The sequence below is a fragment of the Humulus lupulus genome, chromosome 6 (genome assembly GCF_963169125.1).
Source record: "Humulus lupulus chromosome 6, drHumLupu1.1, whole genome shotgun sequence".
Lineage (NCBI taxonomy): Eukaryota > Viridiplantae > Streptophyta > Magnoliopsida > Rosales > Cannabaceae > Humulus > Humulus lupulus.
In genome coordinates, this window is record NC_084798.1 from 151,505,905 (window position 1) to 151,531,106 (window position 25,202).

Here is a 25,202-nt window from a genome sequence, read left to right on the forward strand (position 1 = left end):
TTACTCATTAAATCACAATTATTCCAGCAATGCCCTCCTGGCATACTAATCAAGGCCCTTAAGCCTTATTAGCGAATTTGGGTCGTTACACACCTACTCTTCCTCCACTATAGGAAGCTCTGCCCTTGAACACTACTTTGTCATCTCCAAATTCTCCAATTAACATGGCTAGACGAAACAAAAAGGGCCCTTAAGTTGGTCGCCATGCAACCAATGGAGATGCCATACTAGCAACGCAGAAGGTGAAGTACACCAAAAAAAAATTTATTTTATTAATTTTGTGCTTTGTTTTATTTTCTTTTATTGTTAAGTGTTATAAATTATTTTTATTATTGTTTGAATTGTTTTGTAGAAATTGTGTAAATATAATTGTTAATTGTTTTATTTATTTGTTAATTTAATTTGTGAATAAAATGAGTTTTGATTGAATGCACCAAGGTGCATGGTAAGTAGAGATGCACTGTAGCAATTGAGTGTGTGCATGTACATGGTTTCATGGTGTGCATGCAATAAATTTCCTACACATTATTTCTTTTTATTTTATTTACTTTACTTAATTAATAGAATTAAAAAGAAAATGAGAGAAAGGGAAAGGAGAAGAGTTGGGCGTGTGGACTATAACGGGAAAGCCATGGTCTTCTTTTCCTTTCTAGGTGGTTTTTTAATTAAATCAATCAAGGGGTTATTAGTAACATTTTGCTATATTGGGTAAGAAGACCTTAGTAAAGTGATGGTGTGGGTGATGTGTGTGCTAGCCATGTATAGAAGAGAGGGGAGGAGAGTGTGTGCGTGTGAATGGAGAAATGGGAAGATAGGCTTACCTTTTAAATCATATATTAGTTTCTTTTAATATTTTGTGAATTATGGAAATTGATTTATGATGGAATAATGGAAGGAATTAAGGGAAGGAATATTGGGAAACTTCCTTTTTCTCTTCCTAGCTTTAGGGTTCGATCAAGGGGGCTTGATATAGAGAGGTTGGGAGTGTGAGAAACCTAGTGGCTGCCGAGTTCTAGAGAGAGAAGGAGAAAGAAGAACGTGGAGGAAGAGAAAAGGAGAGAAAGAAGAAGATGAAGGAGAAGAAAGGAGAGAGGTTCGAATCTCTCTATAGGTAAGGACTTTCTAGGTTTAATTGATTCTAGAGTTTGGATCCTCTCCTTGATTTCTAGGTGTTTGATTTCTCTCCCCATGTTCTTGTTGCGTTCGAATCCCTAGGGTTGGGCGAGGTGGTGGCCATAGTTTGGTTCTTGTGTACTCTCAAGGAAGGTATTGGATTCCTCCCTCAACCTTTGTGTTGATTTTGATTTCTTGGGGAGATTATGGTTTGATGATTGGTAATGATATTTTGTTTTGTTTTCCCTTTGATTTTTTGGTTGAATGTTATTTTGATCATGGGATGAAGGGTTATTGTGGTTTAATGCATGAAGGGTTTGGTCTTGGGCGTGTGGTGTATACGGGTAAGCATGATTAGGGATTTTTGGTTATACATGAAATATAAAATCTTATGGATACATGCAAGGGTATCGTTGTTGTTGAATCATTAATTTATCTTACTCTTGGAAAGCATGTTGGGATTATGTGATCTTGTATTTTGTTAGGGTTCATATGTTTATTTAAATTTTGGTAAACATGCTTATGAGTTTGGGGTAAGTTGTTAATATGGGGTTTCGGGCTTTAGGGTTTGATGCACGTTGTGTTTTTTTTTTTTATACATGTTAGGAACATGCTAGGTTAATTGGTTAAATGAAGGGTGTGTCTTGAATCTGTTATAAATTTATATATTAGTGATACATGAAGATTATAGTTTGAGATTTTGAAGAAGCATGAATTAAAAATGAATTTTATGATGAAATATGCTTGCTGATTTTGTGTATAATTGGTGAGTAAATTTGGTGAAACAATGATTTGCATGCAAAAGTGATGTTCCAAATGATTTGTTGATTTTATGTAAATAAAAAAAAAAAAAAAAGGTACTATAATTCAAATTTAAGATGGTGTTTTTACTCAATTAATAATACCTACAGTTTTTTTTATATTTTATGAAGAAAATATAGTTTTTAATCCAAGTTTATGATTTTTGAGTGATTAAATAGTTGCTGGAAGTTTTGATTAAAAATAAGAAAAGTCTTTGAAATGAAACATATATTGTGAGTATATTGAATAAATTATTTCCTAAGTTATGTATATGTTAAATTGATATTTTTAAAATGTAACCATAAATTTTCACATTATTATTAAGTGTAGTTTTTCTTTATTTTTAATGAGAAAATATTTGGGTTTAAATTCACTTATGATGTTATTAAGTTAAAAATAGTTGCTGAAAGTTTATGTTATTAAGTTAAAAATAATTATTTTGTTTAAAAGTAATGGGTTTACACTACATAATTTAAGTCTTAAATAATACAAGTGAAAATATATTTTTCCCACACTTAAAATTATATTTTTCTCACACTTAATCTTGTAATTTTATTTTAATTTAAAAGAAAATGTTATTTTATAATGGAAACATGAAATTTTATAAGTATTTCTAAATAATTAAAAGTTTTATTGTTTCTAAGAAATTTAAAATAATAAATGAAAATATTATTTTCTGAGAAGTTTAGAGAGGTTAAATGAATTGTTTTAATCAACTTTGAGACTTAAATAAATAATGGTAAAAAGAATATGTTGCTGAATTTTTTACTTGAAGAGGTTAGAAATGAGCATGTAGAAATTATCCTTTTAAAAAGTCACATTTTAACAACGCTCTCACGTATGCATATCGCGTGCAAATGCACTTTTACTTTCAAATATATGCCTATTATTCAAACATATAATTTTTACTTTGTAACCATGAATGGATAATAGGTAGAATTGGCATTATTCTTTTGTGATTTTATATGAAAAAAATGTGCATGTTTAGAATTTATGAACAATTTGCACCATGTGTGCATGGCCCATGCACACATGGGGTATATGTGTTGGGCACGAGAAATCTCATGTGATTCTAAAGAGAACTATTTGATTATGATTATAGGCTCGTTGTGAAGTTTTTTCCCAATTTTGCTTTGCTCGGACTTGAGGTAAGGAAGTTAAATAGAATTTCTATGTTTATGCTATGAAGTAAGAATCGTCTTTTATGAGAATAATGATATGATATGTATGATAATGGACTATGAAATATGGAGTATTGAAATCTATTATGAAATGCTACGATGAATGAGTGTGCAACATGTGTTTTCCTTTGTCTCGATATGAAATGGATTTCATGTGTTTTGTATGATGTATGAAAAAGCAAATGGTTATTAGCGTGTTGAACACGACACAACAAGGGGGTTACTAAGGATATAAGACGTAACCCGAGTTACTAAGGTATGACATAATTCATAGAGCGGACGCACCAAGGTTATTCAAGGACCAAAGTCTCATGTTTACCTCAAGATGTGACATGGGCAATAGAGGGGCCATGTTCACAAAGAATATGATGATGATGTTTGAATATACTGATGATGTGTGAATATGATGATGATGTTGGTTGTGATGATTATGTTTAAGTATAATGTATGATGATGACATTTAAGTATGATGTATGATGATGTATAGATATGATGTTGTATGAGCCTTACAATATGATTATATTTTTGTTGTGTTTTCTTTGTATGCTTCTTGTACTTCCTTACTGGGCTTTTAGCTCACCCCCCTTACTTTCCCCTTTAAGGTAACAAACAGGGTTTCTCTTTGGCACGCGTTGTGATGTGAGGAGTTCCGACGTCAGAGTGTGTATGGCGTGGGGGTATCCTATGGATGAAGAAACGATCAATTTAAACGCCGGATTTTTTTTTAAGAATGATGTTATGGATTTAGGTTTTAAAACTATCAGGGGGACTTAAACTTTATTAATTTTAAATGTTGCATAAGTACTCTTATTTTTTATTTTAAACTATTGGGCCCAACATGCATGTTTTATCAAGGCCCCGCCGGATTGCATATGTGAAGTGGTTTTGCTTCTATAATTTTATGAGTATGGAGACGTTTTGCAAAGTAGTAGTTTAGGGCGTTTTACAGAAGGATCCCCCTGAAGATTTATTCTCAAATTCCAAAGTCAAGCTTGTCGTCAGGAAAACACAAATTTCCTGGTACATAGCTCCGGCCATCCAACTGTCAGAAAAGGTTGTTGTTTGCATCGCAAAGAAGTACAGGCTTCACAGGATTGTTGTATATAGACTGTAAAACACCCTAATCTAATACTTTGTAAAATATTTGCATGCTCATAAGCTTATAGAAGAAAAGCCACTTATTATAAAAGTCTCAGTGGGGCCTTGCTAAAAACATGCAAGTTGGGTCCAATAGTTTTAAAAAAATAGTTTTTATGCAACGTTTTAAAAATAATTAAAGTTTAAGTCCCACTGATAAGTTCTAAAAGTTAAAAATAAACATAACAGTAATCTTTAGAAATTGGTGTTAAACTGATCGTTTTCTCGTCCATGGGATGCTCCCACGCCATACACACCCCAACGTGGGAACTTCCCACATCACCACGCGTGCCACAGACAAATCCTATTTGCTACCTAGAAGGGAAAGTAAGGGGAGTGAGCTAAAAGCCCGATATGGAAGTACAAACAACACACAAGTAAATACAACAAAACATATTCATATTCATACATAATTAAACATCATAAACATTCTTATCATAACCATCATCATCATAAGCATAATCATCATAAACATAACCATCATAAGCATTATCATCATAAACATCATCATCATTATATACATAATCATCATAACATTATCATCATAAGCATCATCATCATATACTAGTGAACATGGCCCGCTATCTTGTCCATGTCACATCTTAAGGTAAACAGGATCTCTGGTCCTTGAATAACCTCGGGGTGTCCGCCCTATGAGTTACGTCTTCACATCCTTAGTAACTCGGGTTACGTCTTCATATCCTTAGCAACCCCTTTGTTGTGTCACGTTCATCATGCTAACAACCATTACATATCATACAATATACAGAAATACATTCAGTTCAATCATATCAAAGCCAAGGAAAGATACATGATTCCTTACATTCATCATCAGATCATAACAACAATTCACATATCATATCACATGGTACATTTTCATATATATCATTTATCCTTAAACAAGCCAATCTTACCATTCATGGCATAAACAACCAAAATTCTATCTAACTTCCTTACCTCAGGTCCAAACATAGCAAAACTGACAAACTTCACAACGAGCATATACCATAATCAAATAACATTCTTTAGCATCACATAAGACTTTCTTGTGCCCAACTCATATATCCCATGTGTGCATAGGCCATGCACACATGGTAAAAACTACTCATAATTTCCAAATAGGTATAATTACACATAAAATCACCAAAAGAATAATGCAAATTATACCTATGTTACATGCATGGTTTTTAAATAAAAATCATATGGTTGAATATTAGACATATTTTTTTAACGTAAAAGTGCATTTGCATGCAACATGCATACGTGGGAACGTTGTTAAAAAGTGACGTTAAAAACGATAATTCATACGCGCTTATGTCTATCGTTTTCAAAACAAGGATTTAGTAATATACTTTTATTACCATTATTTATCTCTTTAAAATCACTAAGTTGATTAAACCTCTAAAACATTATTTTTATTTCATAAAATAATTTATTTAGCCATTTAAAAATATAATAATTCCATTATTTATTTTTAAATTTACATAAAAATAATAAAGGCTAGAAATTATGTGAAATACTTATAATTAGTATGTTTTTCTTTAAAATAATAATTTAATTTAAATTAATAACATTACAAACTTGGTGTGAGAAAAATATAATTTTTATTTGTATTATTTTGAAGACTTAATTTTAAGTAAAATAAATTCATAAGTGATAATCCAATAATTATTTTTAAATTATTAAACTAAACTTTCAGCCACTATTTAATTTATTTAAAAATCACAAGTGAATTAATCTCAACATTTTTCTTAATTAAAATAAAGAAAAATCATATCTATTAAAATAAACACTCATGGTTATATTTAAAAATACAATTTTTAATATTGATATAACTTAGGGTTATATTATTTCACAAATACACCAATTTTCCTTTCATAAAAAAAACTTTCCAATATTTTACCAAAAATTCAAGAAACCATATACACTCTCAAAAATCACCATGCTGAACTTAAAACCTCATATTTTCCCAAAAAAAATATATAAAAATCTCTAGGTATTTATTTGAGTAAAAAATATCATTTTAATGTATATTAAAATTCTATTTAATTTCTTAAAACATCATAGCACCTGCAAAATTATTTAAGCATGCAAAAACATTATTTTCATCATATTCTAAACCATTTAAACCCCGAAATTAGCAAGCTTAACAAATCAAAAATCCAACTTTTACATCATGCTTCACAAAATTTACATCATTACCATACATGTTTAAATCTATAAAATTAATTCACAAACCTTAGCATGTTCCTAATATGCATGGGTGACACAAAATCAAACAATTCATCATGCATTACACCCTTTTAGCCAAAACCCTCATGAATTAAACATAAATATAAAACAAAATTCTCATTTACATCCACATGCATCCTAGCATGTTATAATCATCATTCATGCATACAATAACTTATTGATACATAATCTCATAAACATATTCATCAAATTTCATGGATTCAATAACAAGAGTCCAAATTATTTATTATACCAAAAATTATATAGGGTCCTAGAACATGGATGTAATATAAAAACACAATAAAAATAACAATATATAAAGGGGATCCCTAGACATGCATAGATCGAAACCCACATATACACAAACATAAAATATCATCAATCATCATACTTAGCAAATCAAAACCAAATCCCTTCATGCATTAAACCACAAAACCCTTCATGCATGATCAAAATAACATACCACCAACAAAATAAAAGGAAAACAAGACAACATATTATTACAATTCATAAATCTTTAATCTCCCCAAGAAAACAAAATCAACACACGGTTGAGGGAGGATTCCAATACCTTCCTTGAGAGAACATAAGAACCAACACCCAAATGGAAATCACTCTTGAATACCCTAGGGTTTTCGAAACCCATGAAAAGAAGAACAATATAAAAACCATACCTATGACCTCCCAAGACCTTCTTCTTCTTCCTCATTTCTTTTCTTTCTTTCTCTCATTCTCTCTCTAGAACATGCCCCCTCTCTCTCTCTCTCCTTCTCTCTAGGCCGATGGTCCCAAATGAGCATAATGCTCTCTTCCTTTTTCTTTCCCTCTTTATTCTAATCTATCCATAACAGCCTAAGGAAAAGAATTGGTAAGTTTCCTAATTGTGCTTATTTTCTTTTACTTCTAATTTATTTGATTGAAGAAAAAAAATGGACAACTATCATTCCCTCCTTTCCCACTTGCCTTCCACACTACTCTTGTTACCCTTTCTTTTATTTTTTTAATTAAATCATCTAAATAAACCTAATAAAAGGAAAAAATAAAGTGTGTAGAAAATTCTACACAAGTGCACCATGCAACCATGCACATGCACACACTCAATAACTAGGGTGTATCACTACTTACCATGCACCTTGGTGCATTCAACCAAAACTCAATTATTCACATATTAAAAATAAATAAATAACAATTAAATTCACAAAATTCTACCAAACAATTCTAACAATTAATTTAAACAAATAAATAAAATAATTCACAACACTTAACAATTAAATAAAATAAAGCACAAAATTTGAATAAATAAATAAAAATTTGGTGCGCTACATAGACCCACCCCTGACCAGTATGCCAATCTCCCTAGTGGTGCTTTCAGTGCTTGGTCGATGTTCAACATTGAGGCAAGTGCGACCTTGCCTCTTCATGATTATTTCCAAGGGGTTGCTAACTACATCAAGATAGCGCCCTTCCAGATCACTCCCAAAGGATATAGAATGCTCTCCGCATTTCATATCCTTTATTACATAAGGAAATGGCCTCCCCCATTTCCTCATGAGGTCAACTACCTGTTCAACCTCAATTCAAACTCGCAACAAAACAGCATGGGTTTCTTTCACTTCTTCCATCAGGATAGTCATCGAACTTTCTTGGCGGATACCACCTACAAGTCCAATGTATAGAAGTGTCAAAGGGAATACTTCCTTACAACGGATTTAACTACAAACAACTCAGGCTTCACTTGGGGAGGTATTGGTCTTCTCTTATCTTATTTTCCTCTGGTCGATACCTTTATTTTTGCAGTTTCCTTAGCTTAGTTTCTCATGATTTAGGTCCATGGCATCGACCACGACCTACCCAAGCAATGGAACATCGAGCTGACATTCTAGCCAACTTGACTCACGAGGAGAAGAGATGCAAGTACCTGGTGACTATAGCTCACCTCAGACTAGTCGGTCTCTTCCAATCCCATAACCTTGGTCGAGATTTGAATGTAGAGAGTGCCACTAAAGATGACACAATTGTAATGACCCAACTACTCTAGACTTTTGGACCATTAACAGAAACTATACATAAACACTAATCTTTAATAGAACTTACAAGTGAAAAAGATCATACTTTATTAAAAACTTGTAAGAACCAATGTTAAAACTTACATAACTCAAAACAGGATATGGGATCCCATTGTTTTAAAAAGAAAACATATCTTTATTGAAATGAAAAGAAATTACATAAATAAGTGCGGAAAAATTACACATAAACCATAAATAAAAGACTACATCCTCGAAATCAAACTCTCGACTCCTTGAATCCATTCATCACCGATACACATTCTCCCAAGCATCCATGAATCTTACCCGCCACTATAGCTATTTTCCTACACATATAAACAAAAAGGAATGAGCCTAATGCCCAGCAAGGAAAATTTACCACATAGTTCATATACATAAATTTCATATGAAACATAAAAACATAACATAACACTTATATCATACACATACTATAATGGCCATTATTACTTGGGGTCCCATAGACTAAACAAGTCATATGCCCATTAGATTAGTGGGGTCCTACTAGCTAAGCAGGTCATATGCCCATAATCTATTTGGGGCTTGTTAGTCATATGGGTCATATGCCCAAGCCTACATACATATATAACATAACACATAAGATAACATATAAAACATATAACATATGAATTCTATCCTATTTTCCTTACCAAAATACCGGGATAAGAGGACAGAGGTGGGACTTTGGAACACTCCTAAGAACCATTTGAAAAAGAGTGAGTATAGAGAAGAAGAGAAATGAAAGGAATGGAAGGACTAAACCATTGAGAAAATACTTACCAAAAACTTATGTGCGAGTTCTTAGATTTCCAAACCAAAATAAAGATTAAGGTTAGAATAAGTAGAAGACTATGAGAACTTATAAAGAAAAAGTACAGAAACGAACTAGAGTTTGGGTTACCTTGAAGACTTGTAAGACCAATCTAAACCTCGAACCGAAATACTATAAATCCTTACTTTCCCAAGTGTTTGATAAGCTTATGATGATCAAGCTTATGATTTCCCCACCCAAGTGTTTACACTCTCACACTCACCTAGCAACTTGCAGCCTCTGAACTTAGAACAAAAGATGAATAATGGATGGGTACTAGGTCCTATTTATAGAGTTTAGGAATGAAAGGATCTTAATTTTACTTGAATAAAAATAATGGATTTTTAGGTGAAAATAATTTGAATTGTTGTTCAGCAGAGGCTGAAGACTCGTTCAAAAAGGTGTTGGACTTATCAAGAGGTTGAAGGGTTGAATGGAAAACGAATTCAAAAGCATTCAAAATATGCTGAAGGAGGCGATATATCGCCCCCTACAGGCGATATATCGCCTGGACCATTATGCCTGAGGCAAACGTGCATCGTTTCGTGTTTTCCGTATCTACGTGCTGCGATATATCGACATTCGCTGATTATTTAAACACGAAATTACACATTTTTAGCTTAATTCAAATTGAGTAAACAACCTTGACTAAGCCCTCAAACATATTCAAAGCTGCTGACTGACCTTAGAGCATTCAAACTTTACCCTTATTAAATTTAATCCTCTAAATACTTAATCCTTAATCACCCATACATAACATGTGCTTAAAATCCTATTGGTTCTTATCTAAACCTTATAGTATAATAAATATTATCCTCAATATCAGCCATATTAATCAAACTTTAGGTTAACATCAATATTCTTAAACTATAGGTTAAACTTAGAAAATCTACAAGTACTACTATGAGTGTCCAAATGAATCCCGGTCTGAACCAAAAATCCACAGTTATAAAGATAATACTATTACTACTATAATACTACTATCTAACTAGCTAAGTAAAGTTCTTGGGCTCTACAACAATCGACCAGACAAAGGGGCAACCTCAAGTTGTTTCCCAGCCTCCAAGATGCCGAACAATGGGTGTAAACATTCGGGAGCCTAGTGAGGAACTCCGACCAACTGATGTCCCTCCCGTTCAGGACAAGGGCAAGCAAAAAATGCATGAGAGGCCTGTTCAAGAATTTTCCTCCACGGGGTATGGAAATGGTAATTTTTAATTGTACAATCTACTTTATTCTCTTCCCATTCCTACTGAACTATTTGACATAGATGGTAGATTCGTTGCCTCGACCAGTAGCCATAATTTAGAGTTTTTTGAGACAGTTGACTCCTTAGTTACCAGTAGAAGTAATAATGTATCAAAAAAGTCATGTTGTTCGGGTATATTTGCTTACACTCCACTCTTTTCCTTATCACTACTGTTTGATATAAAACCATACATAACTTATTTCTCTTTTGCAGATATGTCTAATTAAAGCCTTCGATCTTTAGACTTCCGGAAGTGCTGCTGGCACCAAAAGGCCGGCTAGGAAAGAGGACAGGGGCTCGAGCTATAAATTATTTTGTGGGTTTCCAATATAAGTTAGTAAGTAATAAACGAGTTATTATTTTGTGAATTTAAGCGGTGAATATTATGAGTAAAATAAATTTTTGTAATAAAATTTATGTATGACAATTGTATGATTTAAGAGAATAAATGATAGTTACTAAGTTGATAATTTATTTTGAAACATAAAATGCTTGCTGAATTTTGTGAAATTTACAAGAAAATAAAAGAATTAATATTACAAACTTTAAGTGAGTTTTTATGAATAGTCTAGAGTACACATGTTACATGCAAGAGTACTTTTACATACAAATATATGTTATTTGATTAAATCTGTGGTTCTTGTTTTCAAATCTTTGAGAATTAATTAGTGAAAATGACATTATTCTTTTATGATTTTACGTGAGAATTTAAGTATGTGTTCTGGTAGAGCTAAGTTGTAATGCAACTTGTATGGGTTAGGTGCCATATGTGCATGACCCATGCACACGTGGGGTATGCTTGTATGATATGCATAGTTTTACTTGGTATTGAGATGAGTGTTTGATTGATTATTCTTGGCTCGTTGTGAAGTTATCTCTCCATTTAATAGCTTGGACTTGAGGTAAGAAAGTTAGTTAGATTTCATATGTGATTATGTGATATGTGTGAGAAACAAGTTATGAGATAAATTGTTATGTATGTATGTACTATATGATTGTATGAAAAGCAAAGTGTTGTTAGCATGCTGAATGCGACACAACAAAGGACTTACTAAGGTATGACGTAACTCATAGAGGAGACACGCCAAGAGGCCCAATGAACAAGATGAGGATTTATTGGGTTTTGCTTTACTGGTTACCTCATAGAAATGTTACTTTATTTGTTTTATGATAAATTTCAGATAAAATATATGTTATTATGAAATTTCTATGTTATGTCATTTTAAGTTATATACGTTGAGAATAACTTTGTAATGTTCTTATTTGATTAATTCTTCTTGTTTGCACTCTTACTGGGCTTTTAGCTCACTTCCTTTCTTTCTCCCTTTCAAGTAGACGATAGGATTTATGTTTGGCACGCATGATGATCTGGGGAGTTCCAAATTCAAGTGTGTATGTCGTGGGGAGCTATGAACGAAAACGATTTAGGAACGCCAATAGACATATTATGAATTTCATCATGTTTTGTTAAAGTTTCAGTGGGACTTTTGTTATTTTCTTTTACGAATTGCATAAAAGACATTATATTTTGCTTTAAATAAATGGGCCCATAATGCATGTTTTAATAAGGCCCCACTGAATTTTTGAATAATTATTGGCATTTTTCTAAATAAACTTAAATAGTAGTCTTTTGCAAATGATAGTAAGTTAGGGCGTTTTACAAAGATGAAGAATGGTGTTTCTATGCATAACGTGTTTTGAACATGATCAATATAATGCATGAACCAGAAACACATGGGGCCACCATCTATGAGAGAATTCAAGTTAGCATTATACTTGAATCACTCACATCAACTTTATCTGTGTTCACTTCCAACTGTGTTATGAACAAGTTAGAATATAACATGACACAGTTGTTGAATGAATTGTAGACCTTTGAGTCACTCAATAAAAGTATGACCAAAGGGGGAAAAGTTAATGTAGCAAAGCAAAAGCCTTCGTCCTCTGAAGATGAAAACAAGAAGATGATGAAAAACAATGGTAAGGATATTGATAAGGACAAGAAAGATAAGAAAAGAAAGAAAGCCACGAAGTCACCTAAGTCCAAGGAGAATAAGAAAGACAAAACTTTAAAAAGAAAGATCCTAAGGGGAAGTGTTTTCACTAGGGTAAGCTCCTCTCTTCACTCTAATAGTTTCTATAAATAGGATGTTAAGTGAGGAGGTCCAAGAGAATGCTTTAGTTATCAAACAACTGAAAAGAGAAACTCTATTTTCTCTCCATATTCCCCAAGCCTAGAGCAAGAAAAGAAAAACAACTTTTGTGTGTTTGATTTTTACATCACACAAAAGATACACACTCTAATCTGTTGAGACTCTAAGGTGTGATTAAAATTCATCATTGAAAAAGGAGACCATGCATCCTCTTTTTTTAATGCAAGACATAGCTTAGAAGACAAGTGGTCAGAAAGCATACTTTCAAGAACAATGAGTTATATGCCTGGATGTGCACTACAAGAGGTATAAAGTTGTTTATATATTTTATGTAATTATCGTTAGATCCAAAATACATGAGATGATCATATTCTAGTTATTGCTGCTAATGTGAGATTTATCTCATGAATAAATAAATAAATTATTTATTTAAATTTTTGTTGTATAAAAACCAACAAATTTAATTAGCTTTTATAATATAAAGTTAATTTTGAATTAACTGATATTTATGTTATATTAATTACATAAATATTTTGTCGTCGTTGGTTAAATAGAACTAAATGAGAAAAAATTGGGGAGCACAACATGTTCTACACCAAATTTGAATCGTTCAAATGTAATAGTTATAAGTTTGACTTATTTTTTCATTTATTTTTTAATTATATAAAAGGATATTTTGATTCGGTTAAAATATTTATTAAATAAATAAAACCTAAACCTAATTAGTTTTGATATAGAATATATATTTGATATTTTCTAGTTATTCAAAAACATACGATACACAAAAAAAGTATGAAAATATATAGCGATACTAATCTTTATTCTTTTATCATTCTTTTAGCTTTCTCATTCTCAAACTCTCTCGAACTCATGTGTTGAGTACATTAAGAGATAGAAAATAGTCGTATACATCCTACGTGCACACACATCCTAGTGTATTGAGGATTCACTTGAAAGACCATGGTATGGATCTCATAGCATTCTCTCTTCAATCGAATGTTCGTTTATTTATACTAAAATATAGCAAGGACACTTGACAAGCTGCAAGATGTATGAATCTTTCTTGTGTGTTTGATTTAATGTATATGTTGACTGCATTTTTTGCTATCAACCTTAATAAGAGAGATTTAAAAAATCAAATATAAGAACACAAGGATTTTTACGTGGTTCAGGTTATAAAAGTGTTAGGAAAACTTATACAGTATCTTTATTTATTTTCATGTAGATCTAATATTAAATAAGGTAATATGAGACAACCTAGAACATGTTTCTAAAATTGAATTCAAAGAGAAATAATGATAAGAATACTTACATTATACGCAGCGGAATGAATGAGTCATTCCTTCAGTTTCTCTAACCCTTGTATCCTTTCTGTCGCAGAGTATTACCAAGAAACTGAACCGATCGTCAATTTTCTTCACAGTCTTCCAAAGTATCATTGGAATCACCTAGACTAGAGTGGTAAATTCTCAACACATGAGATAGATACAGAGAGAAGAAAAGAACTAAGAGGCTTAGAAAAGGACTTGTGTTTAGAGAGAATCTAAAAACTATCAGAAAACCAGTGTCTGTCATCTTGTGACTTCTGAACTTATGATTTCATCTCTCACTTAGCACTCCTTTTATAGACTCAATTAGGTCATTTAATTTAATTAAAAAATCAATAAAATAATAGCCAATTAACAACCCTAGGTTGAAATTATCATGGGTTTTAGGCCTGTGAAATTTCCCATTTGATTAGAAGCCCATTGGACTTAAAATCAAAGCCTATATTATTTTATACTGATTGAATTAATTAAATAATTTTTTAAATAATTTATCAAATTAATTATTTATAATTTGAACCTTGGTTTAAACTTATTTATTAATTTAGATACCAATTTATCTTTATTAATAAATCTGCCCTAATTTCTCTTTTCTTCTCAAAATTACAAAACTCTATGAAACTATCCAAAATTGACCTGGTCAACTTTGATAATTCTAATTGATAATTAAATCAATTAATTGAGACTATCTAGATGATTTTATCCAAGGTCCAGTGGGGACCATGGGCCTATGAAATCAAGCTCCAATAAGTTATCATAAATCTAACAAATAAATTTACTACTTATTAATTCCTCGTGACTCCACTAAAGACTCGGAATTGCACTCTTGAATTCATAGAACACTATAAAAAATATAGATACGCTATTAATTATCCATTGTTACAACATTAATTTTCACTCAATCCTCTATAGACGGTCTACAATGAGATGGGACTAAAATACTGTTTTACCCCTCATTGTATTTTATCCTTAAAACACTTAGTTCCTTGTAAATGATATTTCAGTAAACTAATATTAATTACTGAAATGAGATCTCTATCATTTAACACCTTGAACCAAACTAAAAGGAAACCATCATTTCACTTCTTCATAAGAAGTTATAGATGTTCATATCTATGATTAACACTCCTACTCAATTATACTACCGAGTTACCAAGATGTAAGTATGGGCTAGTCCGTAGGGTAAGCTGGTAACGAACAAGCCAAAGAACTCAAATAATACAACCAGATAGAATACTAACCACTCAGAATTAATGTTGAATTGACATATGGTCAACTATATGATATGACTAGAATAGATAATAATAGTATGTTTACTTATTCTATCAACTATCAATATCGGTCCAGTCCGATGTAACAAATACATCTGATCTTATCTACTTTGTTAATTTTCTGGAAAGAACATAACACTACAATGTGTAAGTAGATCATATTGTAGATTGGCAAGCCAGTGTAAATCATGTGCACTGACTAATCTTAGGGCTAACTTATTTTGAATATATAATCATATTTATATTCCACTATGATTACGTCACTATAAATACGATTAGATATATGCTCAGGATTTAATAAGAGTTTATATTAAACAAATAATCATGAAAATAAAACATGTGAGAAAAGTAATTGACAAGTCAAAAAATGATTTCTATTCTTTTATTTATAATAAATGAGATTACAAAGAAATTGGGTTTTAATTAGGGCATAAAACCCTAACAAACTCCCACTTGCACTAATTGAAACTAATGCCTTAATTATACTAATCCTATTTCCTTGATATGCTTATCAAATGTATCTTCTGGTAGTGTCTTTGTAAACGGAGCTGGAAGATTGTCTTCAGATGCAATCTTCATAACCTTCACATCTCCCCTGGCCACATATTCTCGAATAATGTGATACTTCCATTCTATATGTTTACTCCTCTTGTGACTACGAGGTTCTTTCGAGTTGGCTATTGCTCCTATATTGTAACAAAACAACACAAGTGGTTTATCCATTTATGGAATAACACCAAGATCTGAATAAAACTTCTTTAGCCAGACTATTTCCTTTGCTGCTTCTTACGCAACTATGTACTCAGCCTCCATGGTGGAATATGAGATTACAGATTGCTTTATGCTTCTCCATATCACAGCTCCACCCCCAAGAGTAAACACCACTCCAGAAGTAGACTTCATGTCATCGACATCAGTCTAAAAATCTAAATCGGTGTAGCCTACAGGGTTCAGAACACCACCCTTGTAGACTAACATATAATCCCTAGTCTGCCTTAAATACTTCAGGATATGCTTAACTGATATCCAATGTTCAGGTCCTGGGTTTGATTGATACCTGCTCACTACTCCCACTGCATAGCAGATATCTAATCTAGTACACAACATGGCATACATCAGACTTCCAACTGTAGATGCGTACGAAACTTTTCTCATTGCATCTTCCTCTTCAAGAGTCTGGGGAGCTGCTTCTTTGAAAGATGAATTCCATGGTGGGACGGTAAACGTCCCTTCTTGGAATTTGTCATTGAGAATCGTTCAAGCACTTTATCTATGTAAGTTGCTTGAGATAGAGCTAAGAGTCTGTTCTTTCTATCCCTAATGATCTGGATACCTATAACATAACTTGCTTCACCCAAATCCTTCATCTAGAATTGAGTGCTCAGTCAATTCTTCACATCTGATAATATCTTAACATTGTTTCCAATGAGTAAGATATCATCTACATAAAGAACCAGGAATACCACTATTTGATTTACCTTCAGTTGGTAAACACAAGGCTCATCAATATTTTGTTCAAAGCCATAGGTAATGATTATTTCATCAAACCAAATGTTCCAGGAATGAGAAGCCTCCTTAAGTCCATAAATAGACCTATTCAACTTGCACACTTTTGTTTCTTGTCCAGCTACTTTAAATCCTTCTGGTTGATCCATATAAATGACTTTGTCAAGCTTTCCATTAAGAAAAGTTGTCTTGACGTCCATTTTCCAGATCTCATAGTCGAGAGCGGCTGCTATGGATAGGAGGATGCGAATTGACTTGAGCATGGCTACGGGACTAAAAGTTTCCTCATAGTCCACGCCTTCCACTACAAGAAAATGGGGTCTTTACCTACCAATTGTAAGTGTAGGTAAAACTAGCCTAATGGTGGGTAATATGGTTTACCTACCAATATTGAATTGGTAGAGATTGGTAGGTAAAAGTTAGTGGGGAAAGAGTCTTTACCTACACTTATTAACACTGGTAGGTAAAAGAATCAGTGGACCCCACTAAGTTATAAATCAATTGATGAGTCATCAGATGACGTGTTTGATGACATGGCATCCTACGTGTATGCTAACATGGTTTTTGTAGTTTTACATGTCTGATGACGTGGCATCCTACGTGGCATCCTACGTGGCATCATATGTGGCATCCTATGTGGTATCATTTTATTAGCCCACATAGCATTATTTTATTGGTTTGTTACACAATTTATATTTTGTTCAAATTTAATGGTTATGTGTAGGTAAAAGATAATAACAGTTATTTGTAAATGTTCTATATTAGAAATAAACTAGAAAAAAACCATTCAATAATAAAATGTTTAATGCTAAAATTCTTTATAATGTTCAATACTAAAATAAGTCATAAAGTTATCATTTTAAGGTTACCCCTACCAAAATAAAAAAAACTTCATAAAGTTCATTCCTTAGTAAATTAATGTAAATAAACTAAGAATCATCTTGTGACTCCCGAACTGAAATAGATGGCGACTCTCTTAAATTTGCATTTGAAGCTTGGTCTGTTGGAGGTGGTGGAGGCAGTGCCATCAAATTGTTATGACGAAGTATATCCACAACTACACTAAGTTCTTCGTTAGTAGCATTAAGGCGGGAAGTTGTATCATTAAGTCGTTCAAGTAACTCTTCATAAGTTGGTTGATTACCCACAATATTTTCACGATGTGAAGTAGAAGTTATGACACTAGGAGACCGCCCCCACCCTCACAAGTATACCGAATCACGTCCAAGTACACGCTCCATAATCTCTTTATCAGACAATTCTTCTGGAGGATGTTGACCCCTTAACTCCATCATTTTATCCTAATATGTGACAGGACGAAGTTTCAGCTTCTTTTTGCGAACATCATTAATCATGTCCCATATTCCCAGCCAAATCAAAGAGTCCACAATTTGATAGGACAGCTAGATATTGTGAGCATAAAAAACATTAGAAGATACAACAGATCTTGGAAGAAAAAATGCAATAGAATGGCAGCTATCATAAATGTCTAATTATAATAATCAAAGACTCACTCTATATCCAGCTTGTTTTGTTGCTTGACATGGGACAAAGGATGTGGGAATTCACTAGTTGGCCTGATGGGAATAGATAACAAAAATAGTACAGATTATAATCTATTAACTATATAAAGAGTGACCAGATTGAACACAAAAATGGACTCTTAAAAAATCTTTATCCACAACAGTAAAAACAATACAAACTTTATAGGATCCCATTACTGAAATAAGACTTACGTCCAGGGCATTGTGAAAAATATATGAATCGGTACTTTTAGTGCTTCTGCCACATGTGTATGACCTAAAGAATCATTTATTAAACATAAGTATCTTGAGAAACATAAACAAAGAAATCTAAAATGGCTCCTTATCGGAACAACATAAATTACTAATATATAGAAAACTAATGACAGAATAAACTTGTAAATCAGCAAACAACACAACATAGAGGTTTAATTTAACCAATTCACAAGTATCTAAATATGGTTTCTTTTGTTCTGATCAATTATGAAGTATCTCATTTTACTCAAAGAAGGCATTATTGTGATTTTCACCAAAATATTCAATTATAACCTCCTCCCATCTAGCATATTTATAAATCTTAACAAAATTGGCAATAAAGATGGACACCTAACAGAACAATACGTATTCTATTTTGTGCTTTTTTTAAAAGAGGTCATGAATTGGATAGAGACTTACAAAACCATTTCATAACAGTTCCATTTCAATCATATCATAACATTGTTTAAACAGTTGAAACAATACAAACTTTATTTTTTCATAAACTAAGTTTGTATTGTTCTGACTGTTGTGGATCTGTTATTTTGTCATGATAGCATACTAAGCAATAGAAAGTTCCTTAATAGCTTTACTAAGTACAAGTCCTGTCCAGACAGCTTGATTTTTTTGGTTTATAATGCCCATCCTATTTCTTATTCACAAAATTCATTTCTAATATAGACATGCTTCCAAGTTCCCCTCTCTTCCCCCAAAAAAATCTGCTTAACTTCAAGATCACAATTGAAATATAAATCCTTATGGAAAAAGATGTTTTTAAAAAAACAATTCCTCGATAGAAATGTTTTTATATAAATACATTTACATGTGAAGAAAAAAAACCCATAAATAAGAAGAGCTTACCATAGGCTGGGGGGTTTGTAATGATTGCATTTGCTTTAAATGGAATACCAGAATCCATATCAGGTTCTTTACAAGCTGGAAGTAGAAAGTATATAATTTCCTTCATTTGATTTCTTTGTACAGGTATCTCAGATGGTCCTGATGGCAAGAAACCTTTATTTTTAACCATATCTGCAGAAAGATAAATTTTTTAAATCAAACTGAGTTGAATCCATAATACTGGACTTGTTGTGTGGGACACTCAGCACACAGTGAGACATTAATAATGCACGTATATCGATTGTCCAATAAACAAGCTTCTTTAACTTTCAGGGGAACGTCACTTAGCTCTGGAGTTTTTTTTTTTATTGTTATTATTATTATTATTTAATTTTGTTTCTTCTTTTTCATTTTTCTTTTTCACTTCAATAGCAGGACCAAGTAAGTAAACAAATATTGCGTAATGGAACGTCTCAGGCATGTCCTCTCTCTCTCTCTCTCTCTCTCTCTCTCTCTCTCTCTCTCTCTCTCTCTCTCTCTCTCTCTCTCTCTCTCTCTCTCTCTCTCTAAATACAAGTATAATATATGAAATGTTACCTGTAGTGTGCTTTGCTCCCGAAGACTTTGCAGCTCTGGGTTGATGAGGCTATTGTTTCTTAGTGACATGGTTTGAGTTGCATGCTCTTTGTAAGGAAGCAAATATGGAAATGGAAGCCATGATTCTTTCAAAGGATAGCTCCTAATCTGGTTCTTTGGTTTTCTTTTCTCACTTGCAAATTGCAGTGATTGAGCTTATGGGATAGAAAGTAGGGAGCAAGCCCGTGCTTCCAAATTTAAAAAGCTTATCTTCCTCTTCCTGTGGCTTGTCAGTAAAGATATGGGCAAGTTCTTATTTGTTATCCAATTCGCTTCATTTTATTTTTTGAAAGTTCTGAAAAATCGAAGAAAAACTAAACAAATAAAAGGGTGCAGAGTGGTATCTCAACTCTACTAAGAATACTTCCACTACATGCACAAATAAAAGGGTGCAGAGTGGTATCCAGATAGATATATAACATCACCTCACATCTCATCTCCTATACACATAAATGATTTTCTTTCTAATCTCCTCTGTTCATAATAAAGAGTCCAATATGACACAATTAGCAATCTGTTTTTAATGCTTGTGTCTTTGTCACATATACATGATTTGGAGCAAAGATTAGCAAAACAAAAACAAGTATAATGTTTGCAATTTCAATAACTAGTTTGCCGATCAATTACCATAGCTCCTAAAAAAACAAGAGGACGCAAACTTTTGTAGGGAATCATAATATGGCTCTGAAAAATAAAATAACGGTAATGCATAGAGGCAGAGGTACATGATTAGAATGGGCAGAATGGATCATACATCATCTTGATAATCTATACACACCCCATAAAAAAATCTGATTAAAAAAAAAACCTATAATAATAACTCAATTTACTCATATATCTCACTGAAGCATTCCATCAAACAGTTATTATGCATAGGTTAAGCACACCATATCACATAAAAAAGATGATGAAACTGAAATATGATTATAAGAAAACAGAGCTTAAGCAAGGTAATGTAACAAGACAGAGCACAAAAATTATTGATTCAAATCAAATTAGATTACTGCTCAAATAAAAAAATAAATACTCAAACCACAATATCAATAGCCGACTCATTTTTATTCTGAAACACACCATATCACATATTATTATTATCATATTTGCAATGATAAAACTAATGAAACGAAATCAATGATTCAGTGATAAACAAAACAGAAAGAGAAATTGAAGGAAAGATGATAAATAGAGTGAGAACTTGTGGATTATTTGTTAAAAGAACTTGTGGAGTTCTGCACGTTATTACACAGAGAGTCTCTTGATCATGATCATTTCAAAAAAATATACGTATAATAAATAAATAAATATGGTTAGTGAAAAATGATAACCTGTTCTTGGACGATGATTCTTTCATCGGAGGTTATGGAATCGTGATCATCTCCGTAAGTGGTGACGGTGACGGTGGAAGTCGGAGGAGGAGTAGAAGAAGAAGAAGGAAATAAATAATCTAAGCACTCGGCAATGTCACCCGAAGTTTTGAGGTCTGGTTCGCGTAGAACCTCGTCGCAGTCTCCATCGAGCCTCCCGCACCAGCCACCTACAAGAGAAAAGGGTGAGATAGAGAGAGGGAGAGAGAAGGAGCTGAGCGGTTAGATGTGAGGGAGATTGAGAGGTGCGGCTGAGAGGAAGAATGAGAAACAAATGAACCCTAATCCCTAAAGCCCCAATCTGATTTTTGGGTCTGTTTTTTTTAATTAAAATTTTCTTATTTAATTAATAAATAAATATATTTTATTTATATTTTTTCCAACTATGTACACACGTGGCATGCCACATGTTATACAATGTGTACACATCATATTACTTACTCCACATAAGCTTCCAAATAAGCATTTATAATAATAAAATAATATAATGAAAATTAAAAATGGGGGGAAAACTGAGCGGGAATGGTTAAAAAATTTCCCTCCATAATATACGTAGGTAAAGATCATTACCTACTCATATTATTGGTAGGTAAAGCTATGTTCCGAAATATAATATAATGGACTAGCATTTACCTACTAATATTATCTACCAATAAATATTGGTAGGCAAAACATTACTTTCCCTGCCAATATATATTGGTAGGTAAAGATCAGATTTCTTGTAGTGTTCTCTTTGGGTATAACCCTTTGCAACTACTCGAGCTTTATAAGTCTCGATATTTCCATCAACACCTCGTTTCTTCTTGTAGATCTACTTGCACCCAATGGCCCTATAGTCACTGGATGCTTCCACAAGATCCCAAATGGAATTTGAGTACTGGACTCCATTTCTTGTTTTATGGCTTCGAGCCATAGTTCCTTTTTAGGGCCAGCCATTGCCTGTTTGAAAGACAATGGATCATCATCACTAGTGTCACCAACAACCATATTAGTTTCACCATCCAAACCATAGCGAACTGGGTTCCTAGAAACCCTCCCACTATGACGAGGCTCCGTGACTGTTTGCTCAGGAACAGTGGTACTTTCTTCATTTAAATCGACTTGCATCGGTTGGACATGAAGAGTGGAAATTTCATCATCAACTCATGTTGATGATGATGGAACATTAGTTGTAGTCAATTCTTTAACCATCTCCTCTAAAACTACTTTTCTGCGTGGTTTGAAGTTTTGGACATAGTCATTTTCCAAAAAAGTAGCATTCGTAGAAGTAAACACTTTCTTTTCTGAATGACTAGAAAATTCCACCCCGAGTACCTTTAGGATAGCCAACAAACATGCAAACTTCAGTTCGCGATTCTAGCTTTCCTTCCTTTTTCCTTTGGACGTGGGTGGGACACCCCAGATTCTATAATGGCGTAAACTAGGTTCTCGACCATTCCAGCGTTCTTAAGGTGTTTTGGGGATTGGTTTAGACGACACGACATTGAGAATGTCATTTGCAGTTTCAATTGCATGACCCCAGAACGAAGTTGGTAGATTTGAGTAACTAAGATGCATCTAACCATTTCCAATAAAGTTCTGTTTCGGCATTCCGCTACACCATTTTGTTGCGAAGTACCTGGGGCAGTAAGTTATGATAAAATCCCAAGTTCAGTTAAATGATCTTGGAATTGCATATCCAAATATTCTCCACCCCTATCAGATCGCAAGATCTTTAACATTTTACCTAATTGGTTCTGAGCCATCACTAGGAATTCCTGAAACTTTGAAAATGTTTCTGATTTCCTATGCATTACGTAAAGACATGAGTATCTAGAGTAATCGTCAATGAAAGTGATGAAATACTCAAAAACACCCCTGTCTTGTACATTCAAAGGTCCACAAACATCTTAATGCACAAGTTCAAGTGGTTCTTTGGCTCTATCAACCTTTGCAGAGAATGGACACTTGGTCAGTTTGCCTTCTAGACAAGATTCACAGACAGGTAATTCACCTAAGGTGAGTTCCCTCAAAGGCCCATCCTTTGTAAGTCTTTGAATCCTATCATAGTCAATGTGACCTAGTCTCAAGTTCCATAGATACGTCATATTATCGTTATCGGTGACGTTTATTGGTCCTAGGTTTAGCTACTTTTAATAAATCATTATTAAGAGTGAGGGGTTCATTAGGTCGTAGAATATAAAGCTTGTTTTCCAAACATGCAATACACAATTGTGATCCATTGAAGGAAATAGATATATTAGAACTTGTGAAAGTCATAAAAAATTTCTCTAATTGCAACATGGAAACTGAAATTAAATTTCAACTAAAATCCAGAATAAAAAATACATCATTTAAAATTAAGTATTTATTTCCGAACTTCAGATGAGCTCTTCATCTAGCTTGGACCACAACGAACTCTCCGTTCCCAATTCTAAGCTTTAAGTTGCATTTGTCCACTTCCTCTCATGATTCAAGAGGTTGTAAAGAGTTGCAAACATGGTTGGTAGATCCAGAACAATAATCCAAACAGATTTATCATTCTGTAAAACACATGTTTCTAAGATAAATTAACTATAATCATTACCTTTGTTTTTCGCTGCTAGAAACTTGGGGCAATCCTGTTTCCAATGCCCTTTCTCTTTGTAGTGAAAACACTTATCTTTTCCTTTCCTGTTTTTCTTGTTCTTCCCCTTAGGTGTCTGTGCATTTGTTTGTGCACTCGTCTTTACAGCCTTTGCAGGCTTGGGGTTGTTATTTTTTCCACATTTCCTCTTATTTCCAGCTTTCGAAGACGAAGCTTGGTTAGCTTCAGCCTTAGCTGGATCAGCAGCAACAACAGTAGTCTTATTTTCTCCTCCTTTACAAGGTCCACCCATGATAGGCTTAAAAATATGAAGCTCGTTCATGAGCTGCGTCAGACCATAGTTGAGTTGATCACGAACTTGCGAACACGGTGCCATTCGAGCATTCAGCGGTGTCATCTCGTATGTGCGGAGACGGTGCTATCCAAGCATTTATGGTGCCACCACAAGCATTGACGGTGCCATCACGAACATGCGAACATAGTGCTCGTTCTGGGGATTCCTCAGTCATGACGAACTTGGAGTTGTCACCAATCACACAATGTTGATGTTTTTCTTCCATTTAAGGAAATTTTCTCTAGCGAGTTTCTCAATCGAAAGTTGAGAAAGGATGGGAGTAGACACAACCAAACTTAAAAATACCGATTATCAATAAAAAAGAAATCAATCACTTTTTCTCAATAAAACTCATATTCACACAAATTTCAAGAAATAGCACAACATATATAAAAAATATGTAAGATATGAGAAAAAATACCAAAATAATCATATCTCTATTTCTTTAGGTTTTTAACTAATCTATGATATCGTTGTTCTGGTTGGCGAGAGTCAAAAAATATCACAAGTTAAATAGAGTTGTAAACTCATTTAATAATGGATACCATTATTAACAACCTACTATTCGATCAAAATAAGAAAACAAAATCTCTTATTTTATGAGCTAGACCCACGGTTTCAATAATTGTAGATTTAGTCCTAGTAGTCACCGTAGGGGTGAGTCTAGTAGAATTTGACCTATAATTATCTATCTTTCGAAATTTAACCTTGTCAACATAACTAATGAACACCTTCCTTAGGGGGGCGAATCAAAGCGTCTCGAGGCCCCATTTAGTGATTGACGTTGTTAAACCAACGATGGAGATCGAATATAATTCTTAAAATAAGCTCATTATAAAATT

General features: G+C 33.1%; 1 long non-coding RNA gene across 1 annotated transcript; it reads right to left on the bottom strand.

Annotated features, from left to right (window-relative positions):
- Positions 1–17,633: 17,633 nt before the first annotated feature.
- Positions 17,634–18,643, bottom strand: LOC133784246 (uncharacterized). The gene is made up of 3 exons (XR_009871228.1): positions 18,579–18,643; positions 18,357–18,419; positions 17,634–18,245 (listed from the first exon to the last, which is right to left on the bottom strand). It is a non-coding gene; the product is annotated as an uncharacterized LOC133784246 (long non-coding RNA).
- Between the last annotated feature and the right edge of the window lie 6,559 nt (positions 18,644–25,202).